Here is a 16,636-nt window from a genome sequence, read left to right as displayed (position 1 = left end):
TGATAGACACACATGTTTCCTAATAAATTTACAAGAAGATAAAACTGAATAAGAGGCCAGGCACAGTGACTCATGCTTGCAATCTTTGCACTCTGGGAGTTTAAATTGGGAGGATCACATGAAATCAGGACTTGCCTAAGTAGAGCAAGACCCCTGTCTCTACTGAAAATTGAAAAATTAGTTGGGTGTTGTAACACACACCTGTAGTCCCAATTACTCAGGAGGCTGAGACAAGAGGATTGTTTGAGTCCATGAGTTTGAGGTTGCTGTGAGCTAAGCTGAGGGCATGGCACTATAGCCTGAGTGACAGAGAGAAACTCTGTTTTAAATATCAATAATAGCAAGTCCATAAAATGATATAAAAGTAAAAGGAATGATGATTTCAAAGTGACTTTATGAAGGTGGATAGATTTTATGTAAAAAACTGAATTGCCTTCTATGAAACATTTTTATGAGAATATTATTTTACAAATAAAAAAATTAGAATACATTTGTGGGAGTTGACAAAGTAGATATAGCCTGTGCACCCCATTTTCAAGGAGAGGATAGAAAGTTGCCAGTGGATGCCTACCTACAAATGGCTTTTCTCAGAAAGAACACCGTGAAAACCCAGAGAAGCAATGTTAAATATTTAAAATGAAGGAGAAGGTGACAGGGAAAATCATGGGGTAAAATCAAAGGTACCTGTGGGAGGCATCCACTTGCAGGGAAAGTCAGGAGTATAGAACCCAGGGGCTCCATGCTCATCCTGAAGGCACTTTTGCCTGAGATGTGAGAGAGCTCTCTCCACTCTGTACTGATTGGGGAGCTGCCTAGAATGTGTGCAGAGACAATGCAATGGAGACAAAGCATAGTAGGCACCTGGTGGCTGCCAAACCTGGCTTTCTGAAGCTGACGTTATCCTGAGCTCTCAGGTGCACGGTATCAGGTTTTCTCAGGACTTGGCTTTGCAGCCATAGCTTTGCATTGCTGCTGTCAGGTCACTAAGAGAGTGGGCAGAGCAGATACTCTCCCATGCTATGCCCTGTGTTTGGAAGCCAAGCAATCCTCCTCCCCAGCATGGGATCTGAGCAGAGGCGGTGGCTTGGATGTCATCACTGGGAGAGGCATGGGCAACAGCCTCATCAGAACCTAGGTGAGAGGAGAACCCCAGAACCTTGATGAGCTGGGGGCCCTAGCCTGCCTCCACAGTCACTCTCTGAAGCACTGGTATCAACTTGGCATCTGAAGTCCCTATACTGCCAGAACAGCCTCCTACCTACATGAACTGCCTTTATGGCTCCCAGTTCTGACACTAAGGCTATGGTTGTTCCAGGGCCTGAGGCTCTGCCCCTGTGGCGACATGGCTCTCACTGAGCTTGTGAAACCACCCCTGTGATGCCGGCTTTCTGTTTGGACCCCAGGACTTCACTATTGAGGATCTACTACTGCCACTGGCCAGTGGAATATCCCTGAAATCTAACACTCTGTCAGAGAACCTCAGCTTCAAGCCTCTATTACACTTAGGTTTGATATCCACAGCCTAGTCACCACCACCACTGCCCATGGAGCCTCAGCTCACCACCACCATCACATCCATGGAAAAGCAATGTTCCAAAATTCTAGCCTCCATGGAGAGGGTCTCACCCATCTCTTAGCTTGAACTTGCTACAGCAATTTGGGGAACAACCCACAACCCATCACAAAGATCATCAAACACCAACTTGAACTCTAACAATCACAGGGAAATGGTACAAAATAGAAGAGTTGCACTATAAACACTCAGTGAACCAAATCATCCCCCATTGGGTGAACCATCTAGGGGAAGACACAAAAGACTATCTGGAGATCTCCTTCTACTAACTAAACAAGGGACTTCCTGGTGAAGAAGAACAGTTGCCATGCAAACATATAAGTCACAAGCCAAGGGAAAAAGATTTGGTTAAGAAGAAAGTAGAACCTCAGTGACATAAACAAACAAAATACTTCAATATTCCCAACAGATCATAACGAAGCTATAGTAGTGGATTTCAACTGAAAGGAAATGATAGACATGACAGATTGGAATTCAGAATGTAAATGGCACATAAGATAAATGGAATTGAAGAGAAAGTTGAAAACCAACCAAAAGAAGTAAAAACAAAAAATTATGAAATTAACGAAGAATGAAAAATGAGCTAAAGAACTAGAAAACGTAAGAAAGGATATGCCAGAATTTAAGGGACTGAGTCAATTAAGGTGTTTCACACACAACTGATAGCATCAGCAAAAGAGAAGAAAATAAAGAGAATAAAGAATCTCAGAGCTTGAAGACCAGTTAACTTGTTATTCAAAGAGACAGAAAAGAGAATGAAAGTACCTGAGCAATCCCTTATAGAAATGATGGGACTATGCAAAGTGAACTAATATATAAGGATTAATTATAGTTATCCCTGAGGGAGAAAAACAAAGAGCTAAAAGCATGGAAAATATGTTTGAGGAAATTATTGAGGAAAACTTCCCTCGTGTTACCAGAGATTTAAGGATCCAGATACAAGATGGTCATTGAACACCAGGGAGATTTTTTTTAACAAAAAAAGACATATCCAAAACATATAGTAGTCAGCCTGGCCCAAGTCAAAAGGAAGGAGAAAATTCCACAAGCGTCAAGATGAAAGTAAAAACTGCCCCCAAAAGGAAAACACCTCAAACAAACTACAGACTTCTAAATGGAGATCTTACAGGCCAGAGGATTTAGGAATCCATCTCCAGCTTCCTTAAACAGAATAACTGCCAGCCTCATATTTTGTATCTGGCAAAACACAGTTTCATAAAATTGCTCAACAGCTTAAAGCTCACAGCTCATATGAGATAATTGCACAAGATGGCAAACAAAGCAAGGATGAACATAATCCCACATATTATAACAGCATCCCCCATATCAGTTTTATCACTCAATTTTAATGGTATAAAAGGCCCACTCAAAAAAAAATAGGCTGGCTGAACAAATGAAAAACATAACCCAAGTGTCTGTTGTCTCCAGGAAAGACATGTAACCCAAAGGATACATACAGACTTGAGGAGAAGGGATGGAAAAAAAAAAAAAAATCCACGCAAAAGGAAATCAAAAGAAAGCAGGCATAGCTATTTCTATGTCAAACAAAACTGAATTTATTTTTTTATTTCAGATTAATATAAGGGTACTAATGATTAGGTTATATTGTTTGTGTTCCAGTTGTAGTTGAGCCCTTTACCCAGGGGGGTGTGCTGTATACCTTTACATTGTACCCTTTGGGGGAGAGATTACCAATTCCCCTCCCTCTGCCCTTCTTTCCCTCCCCTCCTTACCTCTTCCCCCTATGTGAATTCAATTTTTTTCTTTTGTGTAGGCATGTAGTTTTTTATCTGTTGGTTTCATATTAATATTGAGTACACTGGATACTTGCTTTTCCATTCATGTGATACTTTACTAAGGGAAATGTTCTTCAACCCCATCCAAGTTAATACAAAAGATGTAAAGTCTCCACCTTTTTTATGGCTGAATATTATTTTATGGTGTACATATACAACAGTTTATTAATCCATTTCTGTGTTAATGGGCATTTAAGTTGTTTCCACATCCTGTGAATTGAGCTGTAGTGAACAGTCTAGTCTAGTTCAAATGTCCTATGGAAAAGTTTTTTGTTTTTTTTTTCTTATGAATAGATACCTGCTAATGGGATTTCAGGGGCAAATGGAAGGTTTACTTTTATTTCTTTGAGGATTCTCCATATTTCTTTCCATAGATGCTGTATTAGCTTGCAATTCCATCAGCAGTGTAAAAGTTTTCCGTTTTTTCCACATCCCTGTTAGCATCTGCAACTTTGGGACTTTGTGATGTGAGCTGTTCTTACTGGGATTAGGGGATATTTCAGGGTGAATCTGACAAAGGGCTTATAAATAGAATCTACGGAGAATGTAAACTAATTAACTAGAAAAGAACAAAGAATCCCATTTATAAGTGGGAAAGAGTTATGAACAGAACCTTCTCTGAAGAAGACAAAGGGTCAACAAACACATTAGAAAAACATTCATTGTTTCTAAACATCATGGAGATGCAAAAAGAAAAAAGACTTTAAATCAACAATGGTAAAAAATAACAGAGTCAGTCATTATATAATGATAAAGGCAACAATTCAACAAGAAGTCATAGTAATCCTAAATATATATGTAACTAACATAAGAGCTCCTAGATTTATAAAGCAAATTCTACTAGATCTAAAAAAGAAGGTAAACTGTAGCACTGTGTAGAGACTTCAATACCCTATTGATGGAGCTGGACAAATCATCAAAACATGATATAAATAAAGAAACACTGAACCTAAATGGAACTCTAAAACAAGTAAAACTAACATTTACAGAACATTCTATTCCTGACTAATGAATTTATGTTCTTCTCATCAGCATGTGGGAGTTTTTCCAAGGTTAATCACATCTTAGGTTAATCACATGCCTCTACACATTGAAAATATTGACATCATTCCATGTGTTCTCTTAGACCATAGAGGAATACAATTATAAACTAATTCCAAGAGAAACACTCAAATCTACTCAAAATCATGGAAATTAAATAACCTGCTGCTAAACTACTATTGGGTCAATAATGAAATTAAGAAGGAGGTGGTGCCTGTGGCTCAGAGGAGTAGGTGCCGGCCCCATATGCCAGAGGTGGCGGGTTCAAACCCAGCCCCAGCCAAAAAAAAAAAAAAAAAAAGCAAATCAAAAAAGTCTTTGAATTGAATGACAAAGGGGCCACAAGTTATCAAAAGCTATATGATTCAGCAAAAGCAATCTACAACAAAAATACAGTAAGATCACAAATTAATAACTTATTATGGCATTACATGAGATAGAACAGGAAAAATAAACCAAACTTAAAACCAGCAAAAATAAAGGTCGAAGTAGAACTAAACAACAAAAATACAAATAATCAATGAAACAAAAAGTTAGTTCTCTGAAAAGATAAACCAAATTAATAGGCCTCTTGCTCTATTTACAAGGAATGGAAGAGAAATGATCCAAAAAGCTCAAGCAGGACTGAAAAAAGAGATAATATAGCTGATACTACACTCATGAATACTACAGAAATATCTATGCATCTGAAGTAGAAAATGTAAAGAAAAGGGATAAATTTCTTGAGAAGCACAACCTGTAAAGACATGTTTGAGAAGAAATAAAACCCTTGAATAGATCAATAATGAGAAGCAAGATTAAAGCAGTAATAAAAATTCTTCCATACAGCATAATTCTGTCAAACTTACTTTCCTACAGAAAGTATTCCATATCATCGAGAAGAAGGGAAATAAATTTCTTACCAACTTATTCTGGGCAGCTGGTATCATCTTAACCATAAAGCCAGGAAAATACATGATAACAACAGCAACAAACCCCCAAACAAACCCAAAATCTAAAGAACAATAGTCCTTTTAAATACAGATGCAAAAATCCTTAATAAAATACTAGCACTAGCACAGCAAAAAATTATCAACATCAACACGAACAGAAGTCAAAACAAAGATCATATGATTATCTAATAGGTGCACAAAAATAGAAATTGCTGAAATACAGCACCCTATCATGACACAAATCTTTAGCAAATTTGGTATAGAAGAAACATATTTCAAACTTATAAAAGCCGTATATGAGAAACCTACACCCAATATCATAATGACTAGAAAAAGTTGAAAGTATTCCCTCAAAGAATTGGAACAAGACAAGGGTGTCTACTGTCACTACTTCTATTCATTATAGAGCTAGAAGTCCTAGACAAGCAATAAGTAAGAGAATGAAATAAAAGGCATCCTAATTGGGAAAGAGGTAGGTAAGCTATCACTTTTCACTGATGATATTATCTTGTATTTCAAAAATCCCACTACCCCACTGAAAGACTCATGGAATTGATGAATTCAGCAAAGTCTCAGACTACAAAATCAATGTATGCATGTCAGTAAGTAGCATTGCTATATACCAATAATAATCAAACTGACAGTCAAAGCAAAACTCAATATCTCCCACAACAGATGCAACAAAAATAAAATACTTACAGTGATACTTAATCAAGGAGGTGACAGATTTCCAGCTCCATGGAGAACTATGCAACATTGACGAAAGAAATTGCAGACAATACAAACAAATGCAAAAACTTATTATGCTCATGGACTCGTAGTGTCAATATTATTAAAATGTCTGTACTGCCCAAAGTGATTTACGGAGTTAAAGCAATCCCCAGAAAAATACTAGAATCATATTTTAGAGATCTACAAAAAAAAATTCCATGCTTCATTGGAACCAAAAAAAAAAAAAACAAAACCAAAAACTAAAACATAGCAATTGTAAGCAAAAGGAACAAATACATAAGCATCATATTATCAGACTTCAAACTATGCTGCAATGGTATAGTAACCAAAACAGCATGGTTTTGATACAAAAATGTAGACATAGACAAATGGAATGAAACAGAGAATCCAGATATAAAGCCTATAACCAACTGATCTTCAACGAAGTGGACAACAAAGACACTGGGGGGAAAGCCCTATTTAGTGAATGGTTGTGGTGAAATAATTCAAGATGGATAAAAGTAAGGCTCAAAATCATAAAAACTCTAGAAGAAAATTTAGGAAAAACTCTTCAGACATCAACCTAGGCAAAGAATTAATGCCTGAAACCTCATAGACAATTATAGCAATAACAAAAATAAATAAATTGGATCTGATTAAGTTAAAATGATTCCACAGAGCAAAGTAAATAATCTACAGAGCAAATAGACAACCTACAGAATGGAAAGAAAATATTCACAAACTATAAATACAATAATGGGCTAATATCTAGAACATAAAAAAAGTTCAAACAAATTAGCAAGAAGCATAAAAAACATTTAAAAGTGGGCGAAAGATATGAACTGAAGCTGTTCCAAAAAATGGAATAATGGGTAACAGGCATATGAAAAAATGCTCAATGTCACTAGTCATCAGGGAAATGCAAATTAAAACCACAAAGGTATATCACCTTACCCCTATCAGAATGGTTATTATTAACAAGTCCGAAAACAATAGGTGTTGGCATAGATGCACACCAAAGGAATGCTTATGCACTTTTGGTGGAAATGCAAATTAGTAAAACTCTAAGGAAAACACTATGGAGACTTCTCAAAGAACTAAAAGTATACCTAACATCTGATCTAGCAATTTCACTACTTGCTTTCTACCCAAAGAAAAGTAAATCATTTTATCAAAACAATACCTGCATCTGAATGTTTACTGCAGCACAATTCACAATTGCAAAGATGTGGAATCAGTTCAAATGCCCATCAATTCATGAGTGGATTAACAAAATGTGGTATATACATATATACCATGAAGTACTACTAAGCCTTAAAAAAGAATAAATTAATGTCTTTTGCAGCATGTTGGATGGAACTAGAAAGCATTATCCTAAGTGAAATCTCAGGGATGTAAAAACCAACACCACATGTACTCTCCAATAATTTCAAACTACTTATTATTCACAAAGGGAAGTAAAAGTCATTGAAAATCAAGAAAGGGGTAGGCAGGAGAATTGGATTGATTGGTGCAGTGAACACTGTTTGGGTAATGGGCATACTAATAGCCCTCACTCAAGCATTATAAAATTATCCATGTAACAGAATCATTTGTTTTTCCCTTAAAAAGCCAGAAGCAGTGGCTCATGTCTGTAATCTTAGAACTCTGGAAACCCAAGGAGGGTGGATCGCTTGAACTCAGAAAGTCCAGACCAGCATGAGCAAGAGTGAAATCCTTTCTCTACTAAAGATAAAAAAATTCGTTGGGTGCAGTGGACGGTGTCTGTAGTCCCAGCTACTTGGGAGGCTAAGGCAAAGGGATCACTTGAGCCCTGGAGTTTGAGGTTGCTGTGAGCTATGATGCCCCAGCACTCCACCCAAGGCAATAGAGTGAGACTCTGTCTCAAACAAACAAGCAAGCAAACAAACAAACAAAAAACAGGAAAGAAGGAAAGAAAAGTAGAAAGGAAATACAATGCTATACAACTTACCTGGTATTAAGAGACTATGAAAACCTCTGTTTGCAAGGACAAATCTTTGTCTTTTTAGCAACAAGTAGTAAATACATGTAAGCCTCTTTCTTACTCAGATTGCCTCTTCACTTTCTCTTCTATTATAAAAAATAAATGAATAAAGAAATATACTTTAAAAAATGCTACTGCCCATTCTGCTGTCCATCTATTGTGGATTCAAATAACACCATCCCCTCAGAGTACTAATGGGTTCAAACAACAACTGGCAAGGAAACACAAAATCACAAGATGAAAAGGCAGGTGTTTTAACAATGATAAATGCTACAAAGTAGTAACACAGAGATCAATTGCCTTTACGTCAGAGAAGGCTTCAAAAAGGCTAAAGCTTTAAGAAGAGGGTCTTTTGCAGCACTGTATTTGCTGACAAACCAAACTAGCAAGGAAGAAAATAGGAATGAGCAAATAGAAGACTGGAAGGGAGGTTGGAAGTAGTGTTAGTAGAAATATTTGTTCCTCTCCAATTCATTCTTCAAATATCAGTCAAATTGATTATCTCAAGACATAAATGAAAGTGTGTCACTTCTCTGTTCTAACCTATTCTGTGGCTTTCCATTGTATTTTAAATTAAAAAATAAATTTTCTTGGTCTACAACTTCTATTCTATTTCTCCCACCTTCAACTATATCTGTTCTCTTCTTTGCTACTGATTTTCAAATCCACTGACCTGCTTTCCATTTCTAAAATATGCCAGACACATCTCCCTGACTGAGTCTTACCCAGTTGGATTCTTTTCATCTTTTAATCTCACAGGATTGATGTCAGCATCTCAAAGCCACCTTCCTAGAACATCCTTTTAAAGTATTTCCACCATTCAGTGTGCCCAGTAAAAACATAAGTTAATAATCTGTCTTGAACTTACCAATATTTGTAGTTGTTTTATCCATTAATTTTTTTTCTTTACAGCTTCTCTAAAATGAAGTAGTTTTAAGTCTTCCATGAGTATTTCCTAAATAAATAAAGAGATGGTTTTGTCTAGAGTCCACAGAAGAATAAAAAAGAAAACAGAATATTTCATATAATATAGTAACACTTGTGTTTGTGAAAATAAAAGAAAACAAAACTGGAAGGCCAAAACAAAAACTAATAAAAATGTTTGTTTACTAAAGGAGGCAGGGAACAGAGGAAGAAGATAAGAATTGAAGCAAAATATTTCTGAACATATGTTGTTAATAATTCTGACTTAAAACATGCATGATTTGTCTATATATATTAAAAATAAATTTACATAAAAATGCAAATCTTAAAATTTGAGGACAAACTAAAACAAATGAACATATCAAGTTGGTGATATAACCACTCAGACAAAAATAAATCATTTAAACAATATTTAAAACATAGTATTTTGGTAGTAGTACATCCTTACAGAGAATATTTGCAACCAAAGAAAACTCAAGGTAAAATATTAATCAAATTTATTGCTCTAGTTGGGATAAAATTATGGTTATTTAAATTTTACTTTATGTGAAGTACAGAATAAAGCAAATAAAAAATTAGAATTTTTATTATAGGAGAAAACAGTTATAAGTATAAATTTTTTGAAGTTAAGAAAACGACTACTGTATAATATTAAATTTAACATTATGTATGAACTCACAGTGTTTTTTTGTTTAAAGAAAATTTTTCCAGATGAAAGAACTATAACAATAATAACCCCATACTTCTGAGCACTCACATGCACATATCATTGTCGTTATTATTTCTCATTAAAAGTAATTAGGGTAGCTTGGAAAAATAACTTATTTCAGGTCTAGAGCAACAAATGTATAAAAAAATCATAGAAGTGTTGGCTGTGCTAGAAATCAAGCTATCAAAAATTAATGTTGTCATGCCAAAAAATCATAGTGACAACCTTAAAGGATCACATTGTTAAAGATGAAATAATTAAAAAATCAAAAAGAATAATAACTGAAATTAATTTTATAATTCATCAATGATTCTTTTTTTTTTTTTGATAAAGTTTTACTTTGTCACCCTCAGTAGAGTGCTGTTGCATCATAGCTCACAGGAACCTCAAGCTCATGGGCTGAAGAGATCCTTTTACCTTGGCCTCCCTAGTTGCTGGGACTACAGGCATCCACCACAATGTTCAGCTATTTTTTTTAGACATGAGGTGTTGTGTTGCTGGTCTCAAACTCCTGAGCTTGGGTGACCCACTCAGCCTCCCTGAGTGCTAGGATTACAAGTGTGAAACACTGCACCTGGCCCCTAAAGATTATTCTTAAAAATATAGAAGACTGAAAATAAAAATTTTTCTTATCATTATTGAGGATGGTGATAATGAATGTATCAATAACTTAGTTAAGAGAGAAAACATTAAACTTTTCCCTTCTTTTTCACTAAAAAATATTGTTTAAATGACTGAATAATCCTGGTTGATAAGAATAAATTCTTTCTCTATATGTAAATTGTAGTTAACACATATAAAGGAAAGATAGGATTAAAAAGTCATCATTTTATAATAATTATAATGATATCACCAAGTAAGAATAATCAAAGTCTTTTAAAAATCAGTTTCTAAAAGGTAGATAACATCGTTTTCTTCCCAGAGAACACATGTATCAGCCAAAAGATTGCTGATTTCAAGATTTACAAAACCAAACAAACAAAAAACTATGGGATTCAATGGAGAGAATAAATCGCCACTAGTCAACCACTAATTATTGAGACAACCAGACATTTTATGACTCTTGATATGATGCCATATGCCATCTAGAGTACCACTTAGAAAGTAACACTGCCAAAATGCTGAATATAAACCTAATAGCTTTTAGATCTTACTTCTAGTGTATAGGTAACATGGGAAGTAGAGCAAAAATTTTAATGGCACTACAAGAAGTAATGTGGGGCATTTTACATGACAATTCATTCAGTTTCATCAATAAAACAATTTCTTAAGAAAAGAAGTTATTGGAGGGGTGGAGGCAAGATGGCTGACTGAAGCCAGCTTTCCACAGAGGCTCCCATCCAGAAGGAGAGTTAAAGGATAGAAATTTAGCAAGTAACCTGGTGGATTAGAACTGAGTCAATAGAGAAGGTTGAAGAATGCACATCAACCCTGCTGAGGCAAGCTGTGACCCCAAGGATACAAACAAAAGGTACAAAATCCATTGCTAAGTGGATGGGAGTCCCCTCCCCCATGAGAATGGCTGGGAGTACTCCATACAAACAAACAAGCACAGTTCAAAAGTCCTCCCATTATATCCCACAGGAGAGACCCTCTAAAAACTGGACCTACTATGGTGCCATGGCATTCTCCTGACAGGCATAAAACTGTATATATTCTCTACCTGCAATTCGGAACTCCCAGCACTCCTCTCCACTCTCTGAGGTCTGGAAGCCTGTCCCCCAGGAGTCCAGATACTTGGGTATTTTCTCGAGAGGTATGGACAGGGCATGGACTGCTGCTGGTCAGTGGGGATTCTGCAGCACAGAAGTGAGGAGAGGACGGTTGGCTGAGAGGGAACCATACAGGAGCGGCAGTGCCCTGAGGCAGAGAGCAGCAGCCACAATGGCAATAATAGGGCACACCCCTGGATATTCCAGAGTCACACCCACTGTTTCTCTGGGCAACCAGAGGAGTCTGGGCATCTTCTATGGTGGCAGCCACTGGTGGAACAGATCTGGGACAGAAACGCAGGCCTCATAAGTAAAGGGTTTGCCTGAGGCGGTACTGGCCTGGGAGGAATGTGGGGACTAGAATATGCATGTGCAGAGCTGGAAGATTCCCAGGGCAGGGCTGACCTAGAGGACTACTTTACTGATCCTGGGACACACCTGGCCCTCAGGGGATTATTAGCTGAGACATAGGAGGACAGGCAGAGGCTAGAACTGATAGCTATCATGCCACAAATTCAAACCGCAGCCCAGACCAGGCAGCAGCACAAACAGGGTCTGAGGCTCAGGTTCTGTGAACTCAAAACAGCTTCTCTACTGCAGGGGAATATAGCGAGGACAGAAACAAATTCTGCGAAGTTGTTCTGTTCTGTTAGTAACATCAGTCAGGGGCGGGACTGGAACTGAGTGAACAGCCCAGCCTCCATTAAGCACCCAAGGTTGTCAGGCCTCACCTCCCCCTGCCGGATAGTGGTAAAGAGCAATGGCCTGGCTGAGGAGACATAGATCTCCCTATGATTCAGGCAGGTGCAAACCCCTGAAGTATCTGCTCATTGGAGGCAACTGGGTCACAGACCTGCGAGGTTATCAGTGACAGGGTGTGACAGAGGTTCAAGGTGGGAAAGGAGGCATCAACCTTCCCAGGCTAATCTATTTGCTGGGTGGGTCCTCCTCACCTCACAGAGCACCAGAGCAAGTCATATTTGAGTTGAGTTGTCAGCAGACCCCTGCGATCTAGTTGCCAGAGACCTTTTGAATTCTCTCACCTGAGACAGGTGCTGACTGAAACAATTGATTTGGACTTCTTGAACTGGGCCAATCGCCCAAGGACTATCCAAGTGGTACTCTGGGTGTGTGGTTGTGGGAAGGTTTGATTTTTCTTTTCCAATTGTTGCCTGTGGGGGGTGGGGTGACTTAATTGCTGGTATTTCTATATAGCTGAGACTTCAACCCAGAGTAACTGATTCACTAGGGTTGGACAGAGACCAGCTGAAAACAAGACAGAGCCACTTAGTCCCACCACACCAAGCAGGTCCTCAGTCTCTCAGGCCGTAGCACTGTACGAGTCCTTGGCAAAGCTCCAGGGGAAAAAGTACAGCCACCAGTCCCAGCTTTTGGCAAAGGGCTGGTTAATCACTACTCCTGGAGCCCCTAACCCAACTTCTCTTTATCTGCTCATCTAGTCAAACGGTGTAAAATAATCATGGGGTGGAATCAGCAGAAAAATTCCGGTAACATAAATAACCAGAGTAGATTAACCCCCAAAAGGAAAGATATGGCAGATGCAACTGAGGATCCCATTCATAAACAGATGGCTGAGATGTCAAAAGTGAATTCAGAATTGAGATTGCAAACCAAGATTAATAAAATAGAGGAAAAGTTGGAATTAGAAATTTGGGAAGCAATTCAAAAGTTGTCTCAAGAATTCAATGAATTTAAAGACAAAATCACCAAAGACACATTGAGGCAAGAATTTGAAGCCCTCAAAGATCTGAAAAATACAATAGAATCCCTCAGTAACAAAGTGGAGCAAGCAGAAGGAAGGATTTCTGACATTGAAGACAAAGCTTTTCAATACTCCCAAACTCTCAAAGAGGAAGAGAAATGGAGAGCAAAAACGGATCATTCTCTCAGAGAGCTCTGGGATAATTTGAAGAAAGCTAATATTTGCCTGATAGGAATCCCTGAAAGTGAAGAAGTGTCTTCTCAAGGCACAGAGACTCTTCTCCATGAAATTATGAAAGAGAATTTTCCAGACATGCCAAGAGATCCTGAAATTTAGATAGCAGACAGTTTCAGAACCCCAGCATGACTCAACCTGAATAAGACATCCCCCAGGCACATCACAATTAACTTCACTAAAGTTAATATGAAGGAGAAAATTCTGAAAGCAGCCAGATGTAAGAAAACCATTACCTACAAAGAGAAGAATATTAGAATGACTTCAGAGCTCTCTGCTGAAATATTTAAGCCAGAAGAGGGTGGTCATCGACTTTTAATCTCCTAAAACAAAATAACTTTCAATCCAGGGTCCTGTATCCAGCTAAACTGAGTTTGATTTATGATGGAGAATTTAAATATTTTAATGACATTCACATGTTGAAGAAATTTGCCATAACTAAACCAGCTCTTCAGGATATTCTTAGACCTATCCTCCATAATGACCAGCACAATCCTCTACCTCAAAAGTAAACTCACTCAGAAACTTTTGACCAAACCACAGTGGCGAAAGGATTAAAATGTCCACTGGACTTGCAAAAAACTCGATACCCCAAATTTTACCAGGCTTATCAATATTCTCCATTAATGCAAATGGCTTTAACTGTCCTCTAAAGAGGCACAGGTGAGCTGACTGGATACAAAAACTCAGGCCAGATATCTGCTCCATACAAGAATCTCATCTTACCTTAAAAGATAAATATCGACTCAGGGTGAAAGGATGGTCATCTATATTTCAGGCAAATGTAAATCAGAAAAAAGCAGGAGTTGCAATTCTATGTGCAGATACAATAGGCTTTAAACCAACAAAAGTAAAAAAGGATAAGAATGAACACCTCATCATATTTGTTAAAGGTAATACTCAACATGATGAAATTTTAATTATTAACATTTATGCACCCAACCAGAATGTGCCTCAATTTATAAGAGAAACTCTAACAGACGTGAGCAACTTGATTTCTTCCAGCTCCATAATAGTCATAGATTTTAACACTCTGTTGGCAGTGTTGGATAGATCCTCCAATAAGAAGCTAAGCAAAGAAATTATAGATTTTTTTTTTTTTCCAGTTTTTGGCTGAGGCTGGTTTGGAACCGAAAACCTCCAGCATGTGGGGCCAGCGCCCTACTCCTTGAGCCACAGGCACCTAACCATCCAACATTTGGATTTAACACACATCTACAGAACATTTCATCCCAACAAAACTGAATACACAAGATAAATATCAGCTCATCAGCTCATGGAATATACTCCAAAATCGATCACATCTTAGGTCACAAGTCTAACTTCAGTAAATTTAAAGGAATAGAAATTATTCCTTGCATCTTCTCGGACCACCATGGAATAAAAGTTGAACTCAGTAACAACAGGAATCTGCATACTCATACAAAAACATGGAAGTCAAATAACCTTATGCTGAATGATAGCTGGGTCATAGATGAGGTTAAGAAGGAAATTACCAAATTTTTGGAACAAAATGACAATGAAGACACAAATTATCAGAACCTCTAGGACACCGCAAAGGCAGTCTGAAGAGGGAGATTTATTGCACTGCAAGTCTTCCCCACGAGAATGGAAAGAGAGGAAGTTAGCAACTTAATGGGACATCTCAAACAACTGGAAAAGGAAGAACATTCCAACCCCAAACCCAGTAGAAGAAAAGAAATAACCAAAATTAGACCAGAATTAAATGACATTGAAAACAAAAGGATTATACAACAGATCAATAAATTAAAAAGTTGGTTTTTTGAAAAGGTCATTAAAATAGATAAACCTTTGGCTAACCTACCCAGGAAAAAAAGAGTCAAATCACTAATTACATCCATCAGAAATGACAAAGACGAAATAACAACAGACTCTGTTGTAATTAGTGATTTGACTCTTTTTTCTTTGCCACAGAAATTCAAAAAATCCTTAATGAATATTACAAGAAACTTTATTCTCAGAAATATGAAAATCTGAAAGAAATTGACCAATACTTGGAAGCATGTCATCTTTCAAGACTTAGACAGAATCAAGTGGAAATGTTGAATGGGCCTATATGAAGTTCTGAAATAGCACCAACTGTACAAAATCTCTCTGAAAAGAAATGCGCGGGATCAGATGGCTTCATGTCAGAATTCTACCAAACCTTTAAAGAGGAATTAATACCTATATTACTCAATCTTTTCCAAAATATAGAAAAAGAAGGAATACTATCCAACATGTTCTATGAATCAAAAATCATCCTGATCCCCAAACCAAGAAAAGACTCAACAAGAAAAGAAAATTATATACCAGTAGCACTAATGAATATGGATGCAAAAATATTCAACAAGACCCTAACAAACAGAATCCAGCAACATGTCAAACAAATTAAACATCATTAGCAAGTGGGTTTTATCCCAGGGTCTCAAGGCTGGTTCAGTGTATGTAAATCTATAAATATAATTCAGCACATAAACAAATTAAAAAACAAAGACTATATGATTCTCTCAATTGATGCAGAAAAAGCTTTTGATAATATCCAGCATCCCTTCATGATCACAACACTTAAGAAAATTGGTATAGAAGGGACATTTCTTAAACTGATAGAGGCCATCTACAACAAACCCACAGCCAATATTGTATTGAATGGAATTAAATTGAAATCATTTTCACTCAGATCAGAAACCAGGGAAGGTTGACCATTGTCTCCACTGCTCTTTAACATTGTAATGGAGTTTTAGCCATCACAAACAGGAAGAAAATGAAATCAAGGGTATCCATATAGGGTCAGAAGAGATCAAACATTCACTCTTCACAGATGATATGATTGTATATCATATCAATCCAGATGGATTACACCAGGGATTCTACTAGAAAACTCTGAGAAGTGATCATGGAATACAGCAGCGTCTCAGGTTACAAAATCAACATTCAGAAATTAGTAGCCTTTATATATCAACAATAGTCAAGCTGAAAAAATAGTCAAGAACTGTATTCCTTTCACAGTAGTGCCAAAGAAGATGAAATATTTGGGAGTTTATCTAACAAAGGACGTGAAAGATCTCTATAAAGAGAACTATGAAACTCTAAGAAAAGAAATAGCTGAAAATGTTAACAAATGGAAAAACATACCATGCTCATGGCTGGGAAGAATCAACATCATTAAAATGGCTATACTACCCAAAGCAATATACAATTTTAATGCAATCCCTATTAAAGCTCCACTGTCATACTTTAAAGGTCTTAAAAAAATGATACTTCATTTTATATGGA

The sequence above is a fragment of the Nycticebus coucang genome, chromosome 16 (assembly GCF_027406575.1).
Source record: "Nycticebus coucang isolate mNycCou1 chromosome 16, mNycCou1.pri, whole genome shotgun sequence".
NCBI lineage: Eukaryota > Metazoa > Chordata > Mammalia > Primates > Lorisidae > Nycticebus > Nycticebus coucang.
Note: the sequence above shows the minus strand (reverse complement) of the source record.